At 42.6% G+C, this 17,074-nt stretch overlaps 2 protein-coding genes across 4 annotated transcripts in view; one reads left to right on the top strand and one right to left on the bottom strand.

Moving 5' to 3' along the window:
• Positions 1 to 17,074, bottom strand: part of LOC144987836 (uncharacterized) — a 147,783-nt gene that overhangs the window by 793 nt on the left and 129,916 nt on the right. The window lies entirely within an intron of this gene.
• Positions 1 to 17,074, top strand: part of LOC144987110 (uncharacterized) — a 463,057-nt gene that overhangs the window by 350,989 nt on the left and 94,994 nt on the right. The gene's annotated exons all lie outside the window — the stretch shown is intronic.

The raw sequence follows: 17,074 nt of genomic DNA, 5'->3' as shown, positions 1-17,074 counted from the left end.
ATTCCCACGAGAACTTTGATATTTCTCGTGGTGTGAAATCCTGCCAAAATGAGAAAGCCAATGTAGGCTTGTGAGTTGATCATATCCAAGTCTTTCCAACTACACATGCTTACTCTAAAATTATCATCTCAAGTAAAATATTTTCAATTGATGGTTATACATTTTATAATATATCTATATATCTATTTCTATATATCTATATCTATATATATATATATTATATTGTTGAACTGTAACACTTGAAGGTCACTTTACTTAACTGAAGGTCACTTTTGCTGCTGCACCAGACAACTGAATCTTCCCATCCTGGGATAAATACAGTTTTATCGCATCACATCTCTCAAATAAAGAGCTCGAATAATGACTATGTCTTCAACATGGCTGACTGTGTGTCTGGTGGGACACACTCTTAGCAAGAAATGTGTCTGCAAGGAGCATGCACCAACTCTCTGCACATCCTGTCTCTGCACTACTGTGCAGACTAAAAACTCAACTTTGGGCATAAAGAAGTGTTCCACGTTCTGATTATCTGACTTATGTTCTTATTATGATTTTCTGTTTCACACAAAAACATTTAAAAAAGGAAGAAAAAAATGGGGGAAAAAGAACTCTCTAACTCTGCCACTGCTGATACCAAGCCCGCATAACTAAAGAGGAGGGGTGAGTGAGACTTTATAGTTATTAACCACAAATATGTCACAAAACAGGAGATAAAAATAAGTAAATACATATGTTCATAAAAGGAAAGGGGGTCACAAACATCAGCCAATATGCATTATTCTGTGAAAGTTATGAAAGCGCCCCCAATTTAGAAAACATTTTGATGAAAAATTTTCAAGATCCACTAACTCTAAAACTGAAATTTTAACCTGATGGTGGCACTACAGCAAAGGTCATATCATCACCAAAACCAATGGGGTTAAAACTAATATGGTCATTAATGTTGTCAGTTAATTTGAGAAGATTTTAATTAATATTTTTAAAGAAACATTCATTCTAATTTAAAAGTTTGGTCTGATGGAGGTGCTAGAGAACAGGTCAATCCACTGATCTGTTTTATTATCAAGGGGTTATTTATGTAGTCAACAAATAAAAAGTGTTCCTGACACAAAAAGTTGGTTAACAATTTTTTGTAAATCCTTTTGTAAAACCCAGGTTCGATTCCCAGGGCGGAACGAACAATTAATGGTAATGGTGAAAATGGAAATGGGGCCATTACCTTGGACACGGCTGCAATTACCATAACAATGACGGGCAATTAACATCACCCAGTGAGGGGAACAAGACGGAAATGGACTAGATGTGAGAACAAGGTTCTGTTAGAATGCTACTACTCAAGTAATCCCACCCAGAGGGGTTACATGCAGAGAATGTGGAATGAATGGATGCTTCGAAACCCACAATCAATACTAACTGCCAAACAACTGGTAGCCCAGTGCTCTAACATACACAAACGGCAACTCCTATCACAACTTGAGATTGAAGCGATACAATACAATGCCACGGGAGAGCCAGAACAACAGGTCAGAGAGGAGGTTATACCACACTCCCACCCTGAGATTGGGTACACAGCCCCAACAACCACAATTCCGCTGAGCAAGGCAGCAACTGACCTGAAAGACAAAACCATGTCTACAATGAACACTAAGCAACCCCGACACCAGCTACAACAGTTAAGTGATGTACCGCCTGAAAGTCTACTGGAAACTGTGAATGAAGCATTGAGGGCAATTCCTACCACAAACATCACAGAAACCAATGAACTGGTTTACACTTCAGCAGCAGTGATCTTTGAGATGCTTGGCTAAAAGAACAACCATGGAAGAAAACAGTACCCACCATGGAAGCAACGGTTAGAGGCCAAAATCAAGGCAACTCGGAAGGATGTGAGTAAGCTGACAGAGGCTCAAAGAGGTACAATGAGAAAGCAAGTACCTAAGAGATACAGCCAGATGCCCATACCTGAAGCACTGGAAACTGCCAAACAAAGGCTCCTAGCCTTGAGCAGCCGCCTAAAGAGGTACACAAGAGACAATGAAGCCAGACGAATAAACAGGCTCTTCGCAACTCAACCTGCAAAAGTGTACGCTCAGTGGCAGGGTCAAAACAGCCGAGCAGACTCACTAAGGCTAGAAACTGAACAGTACTGGAAAAGTATATGGGAGAAAGAGACAGCACATAACAGCAATGCCCAGTGGCTGGTCTCTCTGAGAAAAGAACATAGCAATCTCCCTGAACAGAATCCAGTAACCATCACAGTTGCAGACATCCAAGAAAGAGTCTCAGGTATGAAGAACTGGACAACACCGGGCCCTGACATGATACATGCCTACTGGCTAAATAAGCTTACCGCACTCCACGAGCGCCTGGCAGCACAAATGAACCAGCTGCTAAGAGATGGGACTCACCCCGAATGGCTAATGGAAGGGTGAACGATCCCTATCCAGAAGGATCCATCAAAGGGTGCAGTCCCATCCAACTACCGGCCAATAACCTGTCTGTCCACAACATGGAAGCTCATGTCAGGCATCATTGCAACCAAGATACATAGGCACATGGATCAATTCATGAGTAACACACAGAAGGGCATTGGTAGAGACTCCAGAGGAGCCAAACACCAACTCCTGGTCGGCAGTACAGTCGCTCAAGACTGCAAGTCACGACACACCAACCTGTGCACAGCCTTGATTGATTACAAGAAGGCCTATGACTCAATGCCACACACATGGATCACTGAATGCTTGGAGCTGTACAACATCAACAGGGCTCTAAGAGCCTTCATAGGAAACTCAATGAAGCTGTGGAAAACCACCCTTGAAGCCAATGGGAAGCCACTTGCACAAGTGTCCATCAAATGTGGGATATACCAAGGTGATGCTCTGTCCCCACTGCTGTTCTGCATAGGTCTGAACCCCCTCAGCCAAATAATCACCAAGACTGGCTATGGATCCCGACTCAGAAATGGGGCGAACATCAGTCACCTCCTATACATGGATGACATCAAGCTATATGCTAAGAGCAAGCGTGACATTGACTCCCTGATCCACACCACCAGGATCTACAGTACTGACATTGGGATGTCATTCGGGCTCGAGAAATGCAACCAGATGGTGACAAAGAGAGGCAAGGTAGTCCACACAGGAGGGGTCTCACTCCCAGAAGGAACAATAGCAGACATCGAGGACAGTTACAAGTACCTTGGAATTCCACAGGCAAATGGCAACCTGGAGCAGGCAACAAGGAAAGCTGCAACAGCTAAATACCTCCAACGAGTAAGGCAAGTCCTGAGAAGCCAGCTCAATGGCAAAAATAAGACCCAGGCAATAAACAGCTACGCACTGCCAGTTATCAGATACCCTGCAGGAATAATAAGATGGCCAAAGGAAGAGATGCAGACCACAGATGTTAAAACACGAAAGCTCCTCACCATGCATGGAGGGTTCCATCCCAAATCCAGCACCCTGAGACTGTATGCTAGCCGCAAGGAAGGAGGCCGAGGACTAGTGAGCGTAGAAGCCACTATCCAGGATGAAACATCCAAGATCCATGAGTACATCAAGCTCAAGGCCCCAAATGACAGTGTGCTCAGTGAATGTCTCAGGCAATGGAGAGTAGATGATACAGTGCTGGAGGACAGATCCTCATGGGAAGACAAACCCCTGCATGGGATGTACCACCGGACCATAACTGAAGTGGCTGATATCAAGAAGTCCTACCAATTTTCGCGTCGGTGTGCACACTCACATTGGTGCCCTTTGTTTAGTGAAGAGGCATTAAACGTCGGTGAATATCACGCGCGAAATCCGTCCCGGTGTGTAAGGGCCTTAAAGCATGTTTTGGATTCAGGCCCCCTGTCTCACTGAGTTTGACCCCCCTGTAATACGAGTCTAGAAGATTCATGCATTTTTGTGTAAAATGGGGAAATAAAGACAAGCAACACAAAAGGAGTTGAAAAAGATGTTGTTTTGTACTACATTTGAACCGTACCGTAATGATAAACAACCAGTAAACCTGTCTGCTCTATGCTGCTTCATGGTCTTACCCCCCCCCCCCCTCTCACTATCACCCCCCCCCCCCCCCCCCTGACATCCCTCCCTCTTCTTCCCTTCTTTCCTTTTCCGTCCGGTCCAACACCAAAGATTTTCAATCATGGTTGAAATTAATAAAGTTTGGCCTCAATTACAAAAGGGGTTTATTCAGTCATACCTTTGGTTTGTCTGAAGATTAATAACCCCTCTTGTTAAAGTAAAATATGTCCAACACAGGAGGCCCTCAGCTCTCATCTGCCTGCCTAGCTGTTGGACAGGACAAGTAAAAGAAAAATTAAAAAAAAGATCCTGTCGGACTTCCAGATCCAGACTGATAGGATGGTAATGGCAAACCAACCAGACATTGTAGTGGTGGATAAAGAACAGAGGAAAGCCGTTGTGGTGGATGTGGCAGTGCCAAGCGATGGAAACATCAGGAAAAAGGAACATGAGAAACTGGAGAAATACCAGGGACTCAGAGAAGAACTGGAGAAAGCATGGAAAGTGAAGGTGACAGTGGTGCCTGTGGTAATTGGAGCACTCGGGCAGTAACCCCCAAGCTGGAGGAGTGAGCAAAACAGATACCTGGAAAGACCTCAGACCTCTCAGTCCAGAAAAGCGCAGTGCTAGGAACAGCTAAGATACTGCGCAGGACCCTCAAGCTCCCAGGCCTCTGGTAGAGGACCCGAGCTTGGAGGAGAAACCACCCACGGAGGGTGAGAGGGGCGTTTTTTTTTTTTTTATTGCTCAGAAAAAAAGGTCAACAGAAAGTTGCACAGCTAATGTAAAAATAAGGTTGAGTTTGCCACCTTTAACATGTGTGGACCCAGACACATACTGAATAGAATTAAAAGAGTCCATGAGACTGAAACCTCTGGCAAAGAGGTCAGAGTCATCATTAATGTGTATGTTAAAATCACCAACTATGATCAGGTTAGACAGCTTCATAGTGGAAGATAAAAAGTCACACAAACACACACCATACATAATAATAAAATAATAGTTCATAAAATAGAAGTTCATATCAGGCAGATTTGTTAAACAGCCGTAAGAACCGAAACGTATGGAACAGAGCCCTATGAGACTCTGAATGGAACCGAATGGAGATTTTAGCGTATCGTTACACCCCTAGACATAAATCTGATGGAGAAATCAATAGAATCTGCAGTTTGGATCAGTTTCTATTGAAAAAGGCTGCATAAATATGACAGACAGCTTTCAGGTTCAGATGCAGTTCTGAAAAACAGCAGAAACATGATCTGATGGAGGCTCTCATTTATCCTCATTATTCTTCCAAACAGCCCAATCAAGTTGGCCCAAAGGCACATTGGCAGAGCAACATGTTGTCTATGAAGAACCTACTCAGCTGTGCTACAAATAACAACAAACATCCAAACCACAACGGTAAACAATCAAGACCAACACAACTGTCAACATCCAGAATCCAGCAAATATCCCAAACAGAACATTATTACCCACAATGCACCTGCACAGGTCCTGCAGCAGACAGGGTCTTTCCAAGAACTTTATTAGTCTCATCTTTTTAAAACTGGAAAGATTTTTCTTCAACATTTAAAACATAAAACAGGAAATTAAAATATTTGACAATCCAGTTGATGAGAAGCTGTAGAAAGACTGAAATCCATCAGATTGTAAAAACGTAGAGGTGGTCCTTTGATGATGATGATGTGATGAAGATCAGACGCTGATGTCACTGATGTTCTGGCTGTTGATGGGCTGGATGTGGGTCCTGGTGGTGCTGAAGAATGAAAGATCCTTCTACCTGCAGTCATTCCTGAAGGAAGCTGATTGCAGCTGTTCTCTCCTGACAGATGGAATGATGGGAAATGAAGTTCATGTTGAAGTGTGGTCCAAGCAGAACAGAAAGGTCTCACCTCAAAGTCAGGACTTGGATCAGCTGCTGTTCTCTGGGAGCGTGCACGTGCTGCTGCATGTGCTTCTGTCATGGCGTTCTGGATGAGCTGCTGAGGTTTGTTTGCATCAAGACTCTCAGCTGCTTTAGTCAAACTGCTGAGCGATGGAACAATGGAGCCGTTTCTGAAGGAAGAGGATCAAACATGATGCTCTGCATCCGTTTGCTTCAGGAAGTGGAGGTTTTTTAGAGTCTCCAGACTGTTTCTGAACGGCCAAAGAAAAGCAGCTGATGTGGTTCTGTCTCCTACCAGCAGGGAGCGCTCTCAGCCGGACAGAACAGATCCTCAATGCTGCTCTGAGAAGGACTCTTCTGTTGACTGTTCACATCCAGGAGAATCTGGACTCCAATGAATCCCAGAGAACCTCCTCTCTGCTGTTTGGACACTTTGACCAGCAGAGGGCAGCAGAACTTTCAGCAACTCTGGATCTGATCCCACAAAAACAATCCATGGATGATCAGATTTCAGAAGATTTGAAGGATCAAAGACAAAGATGTCCTGAAGAGAAGATGTGAGAAGAAAGTCCAGAAGGAATCCACTCTGACTTCTCCTCATGTCTCTGAAGCTTGTGTCTTCATGTCTTCACCTCAGAGTTTCTTCTGGATTCCATGTGGATCAATAATATTGATCATGTTCTGTTGTCATTTTCCATCAGAACTTCAGGCTTTTCTCTGCTGATGATCTCTGAGCTGAACTTCTTGGAGGAATTCCTGAATCTGGGATTTGGAGCAAACAGTCAGAACAAAGGAGGTTTCCATTTCTTCTAAGCTCTGCCAGAAGAAAAGAGCTGAAGCTTGAAGCTGAAGCAGCATTTGCTCAGAGAATCTGTCCTCCAGACCAACAAGTCCCACCACAGCCTTGAAGATGTTTCCAGAAGCAGCAGCAGACTGTGTTCCCATGACGATGCTGAAGTCAGCTGCTGCTCTGCAGGAGAAAGTCTGCAGCTCCTCAGTCAGGAAGCTCTTTCAAGCTCGTGCACATCTGTCAGTGCAGCAGCAGAAAGCCTGTTTCCCTGCAGGAAGTCTGAGACTTTTCAAAGTAAGAGCCTCATGTTGGCAGAGATGGGTTGGATTCTTTGATGCTCCAGTGTCTTTTGGATTCAGGATGAGTTCATGCAGATCTAGAAATCCCACCATGATGATCATCCTTGAGGAATTTCAAAATAAAAGACTTACAATCACTGCTGGATGATAAATACATTTACTCTTTATTTTCTGTCAATAAATCCTATTTATCAATAAATCCTTGATTGTAAATGATGGATCTAAAGTTGAAAAGAAGTCAAAGTGCTGACTCAGCACAGATCAAAGGAGACACAGATGATTTCCTGGAATGAAGAAAACATCAAACATCATGATGTGATCTGGAACTGAGCTGTTCTTCAGAAGATCCTCCCAAACATGGAAACTGTTGCTGCAACACGTGAAGGTTTGGTTCTGTTGCTAGTGAGATCTGATGGATCAGAACCAGACTTCTGTCAGCTGGAACTGGGGCTTCTTCCAGACCATGTGACCTCATGGACAAAGTTCCAACATGGTTTCAATGAAATGTGGAGGTTTTCCAGGAAACGTTGCTGCAGTTCCTCCGTCTCATCAAATGAGAGATTTCTCTGCACTAAAGAAGAAAATCTTCCAGAAAAGCTTCAAGCTGCAGAAAAACTCTTTCCATCATTCTGAGGACATTTCTTTAGGCTTCATGTGAAGAAAACAAACTGTTTGAAAAGATGAAAACAGAAACAAAGACGTTTCTAGAAGCTGCAGTTACAAAGAACAGCCAGTAGGTGTCTCACTGTGGGAGTCTCTGGAGTTGAAAATGACTTTTCTTTGGTGAAATTCAGTCATTTGGATGAAAGACAAACAGGAAGACAAATCCTTGTTATTCTAATATTGGATCCAAATGTTGGTAGAAAGTAAAGCAGCAACAATCAAATGAGCAGCAGCTCTTTTTAGTTCATCTCTCACTAGAATGAGATCCAGACTGAAGCTTCTGGAAACTTGGATCATTCCAGCTGAAACTCACTTGGATCAACTGTGGACATTTCTGGAGATTTCAGGACGTAGATTCAACAAATCCCAGTTAGTTTGCTAAGAAAAAGAAGAAAACTCATTGACTGAAACTCTGGGATGTTTGAAATCCACTTTTTAGCTCTGGGAGCTGAAAATGTGTGGAGCTGCTGAGAATCCATCATCCTCTGTGAACGCTGGATCTTCATCCCTGAAAGAGAAATGGTTGCTCCTCTTCACACCAGAGACAGGAGCAAGAACAGATTTGACTGCATTTGGACTGAGAAGCTCATTATTTGTCAAACTTTTCATTGTTCAATAATGTTTATGCCTCCATTTCTCTGGATTTGAGAGCAAAATGATTCTCTGTTGATGAACTGATGCCAAACTGAGGAATTCTGGGAATCTACAGATCAGCTGAAGGTCAGACGACAGCCGCTCCTCTTCAGTTTTACTGGCTGCTGGGTCACCTGGTGGGAAATCCTCCATGAAACACAGAAGGGTGAAGGTTCAAAGGAACAAATGACTTGTTTGGAGGCAGTGGTCTTCATGGATCTCAACATGTTTGTCATTTATTTAGAGTTTCTCCAAACATTTCAGGTTTCCAGCAGGAACTTCATGGATTCTCTGAAACAGACATTTCATCTGAACTCAACTTCAGATTAACCTCCACTTTCTCTGAAATGTCAGCTAGAAACTCTTAGGTGAACAAACTCAAAGACAAACAAAAATCATTTCAATCCATTTAAAAACAAAACATTAATTCTTCACAAAAATTCTAATATTTTCAAGTTTTACAGAACAAACATCAAACTGACAAACATTTTGTCAACATCTTGTGAATAATACAGGAACTAAAAGCAAATTGTCAGAATTTCTTCTTGTAGTTTAGATCAAACTGTGGGGCGCCTCCTTTAGGGGGCGTGGAGGCATCTAAGGGGGAGAAGGCTGGGAGGGGAGGAGGGGGGACTAATGTTGGGAAGTCAGAATTTTTTATTTTTTTTATTTTATTGATGCAGAACAAAAGTGACAAACAGCAAAAGAACAAGGAACAGTAAACTGTACATCGAATGTTCAAAATAAACGCCAGGGGATATACAAGCAAAAAAATAAACTTATATTAAATTATACAGCTGGGCAAGGTGATACGTTTTAATTGCTTTTTGTTTGTACTGGGGGAAATGGAATGTAAGTAACATCTTCTAACTTGGGCTAGTAAATCAACAAAATTAGGAGCTTTATTGCTGAATTTTGATTTGTGAATATAATACTTGGTTAATAAAATCAGAAGATTTATTAAATAAAATTGAGATAAAAATGTCTTATCATAATTAACGTAACCAAAGAAGTCAGAATTTTTTCGGGGCGGAACATAAAAAAACGCACACGTTTTCAGACAATTTCACATACGAGAACGGTATGGATTGGGGGCCTCATTTATAAAACTTTGCGTAGGATTTGCGTCAGAAGTGGCGTACGGATGAAACATAGGACGTGCGTACTGTTGGAAAATATAATCTGTCGCTTTGAGATTACTTTCCTTTGTTGCATGTTCAATAAAGTCGAGAAGAAGAAAACCACGGGATTCGTCCGGATTAAAGATTAACAAATTTATTCCCTAACAATATTTCTAAAAAACAGAGTAAAAACAGAGTAAAATAAAAACAGATCGATCTGGGTGTCCAAAATCAAGGCCTGCAATACGCAAGAGGTTACATTCCGAATTCACATGCAGCTTGTCTGGAGAGACACAGGAAAATTCCTTGAGTTCAGACTTTTAAGCATGTGGGCAGAACATCCTCCCCCGGGAGCAAGATGGCCGCCGAATCTCCGCCTCTGGTCGCTAGAGATTGGCTGGCAGGGAGCCTGCCCACTTCTGTCAGTCCATGTTAGGAGTCAGCATCCGTTTTCCCGCGTCTGAAGTCACCTCCCAGACTGACATGGTCCCGCAACCAAATGGCTCCCTAGGTGGCCCCCACGTGTGGCCGGATCTTCTTAACATACAGTAGACAATACACCTTTGTTCCCCACACGGGAGCAGATGCCTGTGGCGGTTCCCAGGGATTGAGATGATTGATTTATGATCCAAGTCAGACCTACAACCAAATGGCCCCAGAAGATCAAAGACCATTTTCTCCTGAAGGGGGTTGGAGGTTGGAGCTGCATTCCTGAAACCTCTTTACATATGCAATTACCAGGAAGTCCCTTTTAATTGAAATGACTGAAACCCACACACAGTAAACCAGAAAGAAAACCTTCAATGAAATAAAAAGATAAAAACCTAGGAGAAATGACCACAAAAAATAAATTCCTTCAGTTTCCCTCTCTTGACCTCACGAAGTGAGGTCACACAAAAAATAAAAACACATTATCACATCATGCAATCAAAACAGCTGTGGTCTCGAGCCCTCACAATATATAAACAGAACCAATGTGCATTTCAAAGGTGTTGATGATCCGTTTATGAGTTTAGCAGCGAAAAACCTGTGGAGCTTGCATTAATGATCTTTAAGAAACATTCAGTTGGACAGGAAAAATGCATGCTAAGGCCCCGAGCCTCATCGGCGACCGTCCCTAAGGACACTCATGCTTCATTGGATCTTTGGCACATTGGCGTTTACAAAGAACAAGACAAAAAATAGTAAATAAAGAAAATGCACAAATAAAAATTCAAATTATTCTAAAAAGTAAAAGATACAAAGACAATAAAATAGCACTTCCTGTAAGGAAAAGGAACACCTGGAATTAAGGGGGGGAATTGAGAAATGTTAAAGCAGAACAAAATCACACAGACGATGAAAAGAGAAAAGAAAATTGTCAAACATAACAGCAAGCAATTTTGTAAAATGTAACAAAGTCCAAAAAAGGTCATTCCGGGCCTCGAACACTCGCGTCCTCCTTCTGCATGTCCCACAAGCTCTGGCAAGCTTGGACCTGGCCTCCTATGGACTTCTCAATAAGCCTGTTAGAGATCTGACACATCTGATACAACAGAACGGCTGCAAAAGGACTTGGGGTGTCCACTGCTGTGGTACTGTTCTGCCAAGATGATTCTGCTGTGGGTCTAAGTCTTTGTTAGTGTTAGGGTCAGGAAATTAAAAAATAAAAAATAAAAAACAATAAAACACAAAAGACAATGAGACAAGAATCAATTTACGCATGCGCAGTAAGAGAAAATATGATGGAAAAGGTCCACCACATTTCTCTTCTCAAAGGTCTGCTTCCCCTCGTGCTGTTTTATGAAGAACACAAGTGGGGAAAATACAAATTCAAGAAAAAGAAAAAAGTTTATTATGGGCTGTTGTCTAATGACCCAGTCGTAGAACCTACTCATCCTTGCTGTGGATGAGAGAAAATCAGATGAACAGACACACAAAGCTTTAAAATTTTAAAAATGGTCAATCTGTGTTACTATTTAAACATTCTTTCTAGACAAATACATTTAAACGATAATAAAATAATGTCCTTCTTTTAATCATTAAGACCTCTTTTGTCTACCTCCCTCTCTTGGCCTGGGGCTAAGCTCCAGGACAAACACATAAAACGAATTAAATGTAAAGCAAGAACATAAAAACAATAAACAGTTTGGTGTATCGATAAGGTGAACAGGCGTCCTGTCCACGCTCCTGTAAAAGGCAAGGTCACAAGAAGAAATAATACAACTGCAACAGAAGATCTTTCATTAATTGCAGGCAGAGTTCAGCAGTTGGTGCTGCCAGCAGGAGGCCATCAGCCTACATCATGAAAACACAAACCTCTTATAGCATAATGTTCTGTCAGAGAGACTTTAAACAGTGATTAAAAATGCAAGAAGGATTTTATGAACCCCTCTGTACTATAATGCGAACAATGGTCTGCTATTTTTATGTAATGATTCCATTAAAAGAAAACGTGTGCCAAGTCAATAGCAACAAACAACACACCTTGTGAGGTTAAAGGTGACAGCATGCAATATGGATCAGGGACGGATAGGTTTTATAATAATGGTGACGTCATCAACTTAAATTAACATTAGCTTAAATCATATGCAATCCACTTACTTTTAAAACCGGTTTCAAAGAAGTACACCATGAAGAATACGAATATTCAATGACACCATAGTTCTACAGCCCAGACTGAGTTTCCTTCCTCCCTTCATCTGCATCAGTCACTCAGCTGCACTGAGATCTAAAAACCTGTGCTCCTGTAGTTACCTGAATCACCACCGGGGGGACGATGAAGAATGAACCAACATCAACTGAACCTGTGGACCATGAAGCATCAGAGAGCGTTTTAACATCACCTCTGCATCTTCATGAGCCGTCTCCTCTCTGCTCAGTTGTTGATCGGCAAAATTAACCTGTACATTTTTATTGAGGGAGGAAAGTGAACACCTGAAAAAACACAATTTAACCAATGTGTTGTTAATGTCCTGCTTAGTCTAATCCTATGTGAGATACAGCTGTGTCTGACAGCTAGTATCATTGCATTTGTGAGTGTATGAATGCACAATAAGCCGCTCGCCCTCAGGGTTAATATATGTCAGTGTAGTTCAAATGCCACGTGTGGTCTTCTACCTGCTGAAATACTTCTTACTGTTAATCATGCTCTCTGTCATAATAGAGTGTACAGGTCAGACCATTCGGAGGCTTCAAACACAGGAATCCAGGCTTCAAACCTGAAATTAACGAAACCACCTGGCGTTTCAGGGCCCTTTCTGCAGTGGGGGTCGGCTGTGGTGTCCAGCATGGCATCCAGTCTGCCGTCTCCTGTTTTGACAAGACTGTCCCACCCCAACAGATTCACAGGCGTGTTTGGTGAACACACGCATGAATGTTCCACCATCTGGTCAAAAGTCAGTCGGATGGTCTTTTGCAGGTTTTGAGGAGTCATTTGTTCATTTGTCAGAGCAGGTAGAGTGTCCAGTAGACTCATCAGTGGTTACCTTTGAGCTTGAAAAAGACAATGGCTCCTGCATCAAGTGGTGTTGTCCGACTTGCCCTGTGGTCCTCGCCACGGTGGAGGAGGGCTTGGAGTGGTCATGGGTACTGTTCATTTTTCCTCCAGACCCTCTGCCTCTTGGTCTGTACATTCTGCTGTTGGGCACCTCGTTGTGGGCTGTCAGGGTTCAGAGCGCCATAGATGCCATTTCCAACTGCTGCTGGGGTCCCCTGGGTGGCCTGCTTCTCCCAGGATTTTTCCACCCGTCCTCCTGTTTTGGTCTCCGAATGGCTGAGCATGACACGTCACTACTGCTGTCTCTGAGGGCATCAAAAGTCAAAATTCATGTTAGTTTCCTTTTCTTTTTTAAAACACCTTTTATCCTGTGTGAATTATTTCAGCAGGGTAAAGAATTGTTTTTCTTCAGTTGCTCAACCTCCCCCTCTCTCCTGTCCTGTTTCTTCAAATGTGCTCTGGGGGTCAGTCACTGCTGACTCGGCTCCCTCCTGTGAAGTTAGAGAGCTGCGGAGGATGGTAAACTTTTGCGTCTTTTGTCACTCACCCACAAAACAGAGGGGGGTTTTCTGCCTAAAGTTTTATGAGATCTCGGGGGGGCTGCTCTTCTGCTTGGAAAGAGATTTAGAATGGATTAGTCATGTTCAGTCTTCACCGTCTCCAACACCGTCAGTTGATCAGTAATGAAAACCAGCAAAGGGGAAAATCCCTAAAATTTTCTTTGTCCGATATGACGGACATGGAGCAAAGTCTTTGGAAAATATATTGTCTGACATGCATTCCGACCGCTAATCATTCACTCTTAATCAAAAAATAGAGACAAATTGTTTTGACTTACCCTTAAGGACTGTTTTTGCCCTACAAAAAGAATTTGGAGAAGTACTAAAAGCAACAAAATCCCACAATTTAAGCTTTTCCTTATTTAACCAAAAACACAATTCACACTCTAAAACACAGACAATCAATACAAAGACAAGAACTTTTAACCGTTTTTGCAAAAGACATAACACAACAAATTAGGTACCTTACACAAACAAAAATAAACCATTTCACTGAAATGAATCGTTCATAACTAGCGTTTTAACATTCATGTTCCCCCTTCTTCCGTTCTACCAGAACCCACACTTTCATACCACACCTTTCCATGTCCACAAACCCTCCATTTTACTTACAATGCTTTTCATTTCTCCTGCTTGTCTACATTGCCACATCCTTCCAAATCCTCAAAAACCATGTTTCCCTTTCCTTTACCTCGTCCTTTTCCCCATTCTGATAACAATTTTCAAATACTATTGAGTATGATTCAAACAAACAAAACCATCACTCATTCGCTTCTCATTCAACCAGCAGTGCACAAGATCAAAACAAACAGAAAAACGAACTTAAACAAATTGAAAATGTCAATAATACTTCTTCGAACAAAACTGAACTTAATCGCGGTTATTAGGACATACAAACAAATTAGAGACATGTATTCACAAGAAAACCGAAATAATTACAAAATTATTTTACCCCAAATGTATTAGACCCTGCAACCATGCACGTTGATCTCACCGTTGCGGCAGAGGCTCCCGTCGGAGGCGCTGTGCAACATAAAAAACCTTTTTCGGCGAACCGAAAACCCACTGAAATTTGTTTTTAAACTACAACCGAGGTCATTACCACGCTCGATAACGACAATCATGATTTTACCGCAAATTACATCCCAAACTCTTCAAATTTTCATCGTGAAAAAGTTCAGCACGTTCCGTCATACTTGGTCGTCAGGGACGCGTCTCGCCGACCACATGGTACAAACAAAGCCAATCACAGCCACCGTTGCCATTTTGGCCAGGACTCCGTCACGCTTACCACGTGGTACAGTCAAAACCAATCACAGTCGTCTACACATTCGAAAACAAGTAAAACGTCCCGTCATTGGTCCGTTCGATGTAAACATGATGAACAAGATGGCTGCGTCCATAGAGCAGACAATACACAGGGAAATGTGGAAAATACAGTTAAAATACACAGATTTCAAACATTGTCATCCCATTCTTTCCAAAATCGCATACATTTCATTCCATTCATTCTCATTCAAGCCATTTTCACCGCTGTTGTAAAGTCAAGTCGTCGGCGTCATTAAGTCTGTCGTCAAAAGAAAATTCACCGGTTTCCTCATTTCTTCTGTCTAGCGCACCTTTCATTTTTACTGTGAATCCCTCTGTGGTTTCTCTACGCATTAAAAATAATTTGTGAAGGTTCGCTTCCTTCCTGGTTTTTCCGAAAATCCTAAAACGCGCAAAATTAGTTCCTATAGTAACACTGTTGTTTTCGTACGGGATTTCGTACAGGCTCAAACAGACGCAAAACCTACTATTTTTTAACGTAATCCAAATATCACACGCTCCCAATTTACTATTTATTCAATTTTGACAGGCTAAACAGACACAAAACCTGCACAATTTGCTCAGCTCTAATTAATTTTCATGAATTTCCTTAGTCCAATTTGCTGTTTCAGGAGGGTGAACCACAAAACTTATACAGGTGCGCTATGCCGTCCACATACTTCACTTCCCCACAATTTGAGTTATTCACTAAGAGAATAACCTGGTCAATATGCAGAATTTACGAACAGGTTCCTGCTTTACCTTTTGTTTGTGAGGCCTCGAGGGAAGTCAAGCACGTGGGGGGGAGCGTCACCGACTTTTCGCCGAAAGTCTCAGAAATCTCATAATAAACCACTATCGGTCCTCTTACCCGCGTTGCGCTTCCGCGTTTCTTCCCCACTTTTCACGTTCAGGGGTCACCAATTAATGTTGGAAAATATAATCTGTCGCTTTGAGATTACTTTCCTTTGTTGCATGTTCAATAAAGTCGAGAAGAAGAAAACCACGGGATTCGTCCGGATTAAAGATTAACAAATTTATTCCCTAACAATATTTCTAAAAAACAGAGTAAAAACAGAGTAAAATAAAAACAGATCGATCTGGGTGTCCAAAATCAAGGCCTGCAATACGCAAGAGGTTACATTCCGAATTCACATGCAGCTTGTCTGGAGAGACACAGGAAAATTCCTTGAGTTCAGACTTTTAAGCATGTGGGCAGAACATCCTCCCCCGGGAGCAAGATGGCCGCCGAATCTCCGCCTCTGGTCGCTAGAGATTGGCTGGCAGGGAGCCTGCCCACTTCTGTCAGTCCATGTTAGGAGTCAGCATCCGTTTTCCCGCGTCTGAAGTCACCTCCCAGACTGACATGGTCCCGCAACCAAATGGCTCCCTAGGTGGCCCCCACGTGTGGCCGGATCTTCTTAACATACAGTAGACAATACACCTTTGTTCCCCACACGGGAGCAGATGCCTGTGGCGGTTCCCAGGGATTGAGATGATTGATTTATGATCCAAGTCAGACCTACAACCAAATGGCCCCAGAAGATCAAAGACCATTTTCTCCTGAAGGGGGTTGGAGGTTGGAGCTGCATTCCTGAAACCTCTTTACATATGCAATTACCAGGAAGTCCCTTTTAATTGAAATGACTGAAACCCACACACAGTAAACCAGAAAGAAAACCTTCAATGAAATAAAAAGATAAAAACCTAGGAGAAATGACCACAAAAAATAAATTCCTTCAGTACGCACAGAAATATTCGGAGTTATAAAACCGTGCGCACGCACATCCTACGCATCTTTCCCTTAATAAATCACAACCAATTCTAAATGCAGCGCAGCTTTTGCAGCTTCATGATGTTGCCCATAAATAGTCCGTGAAACGCCCACAAATGAATATTTATGGCTTGGGAAACCATGGCAAACACAGAGAGGAAATCAAAAAAACGTAACTTCACTCAATGTGAAGTAGAAGTTATCGTTGGCGAGGTGGAAAAGAGGAGAAAAATGTTGTTTGGAGGGCACAGTGTGGGCATTACTAATGCCAAAAAGGCACGTGAGCGGCAGACGCCGTAAATGCTGTAGCCTCACAACCATCCGAGGTGAGGCTATGGGGGGGGGGGGGGGGGGGGGGAAACCGGGTGACACGCGTGGTTCCTCCGAGTGCTCCTCTGTAACGCCGGGCCCAAAAGCCCGCAGATGTCCAACAGGACGGCTCGAGGAAGTCGGAACCGGCTCATAAGCAAGTCGTCCTCGTTTGCCAGCAAGTCTTCTTGCTGTCTAAAGATGCGTTCACTCCGAATTCTTC

This window comes from Oryzias latipes, chromosome 2 (assembly GCF_053564925.1).
Source record: "Oryzias latipes strain Hd-rR chromosome 2, Olatipes_Hd-rR_3.1".
NCBI classification, from domain to species: domain Eukaryota; kingdom Metazoa; phylum Chordata; class Actinopteri; order Beloniformes; family Adrianichthyidae; genus Oryzias; species Oryzias latipes.
Note: the sequence above shows the minus strand (reverse complement) of the source record. Positions and strands in the feature narration are given on the sequence as shown.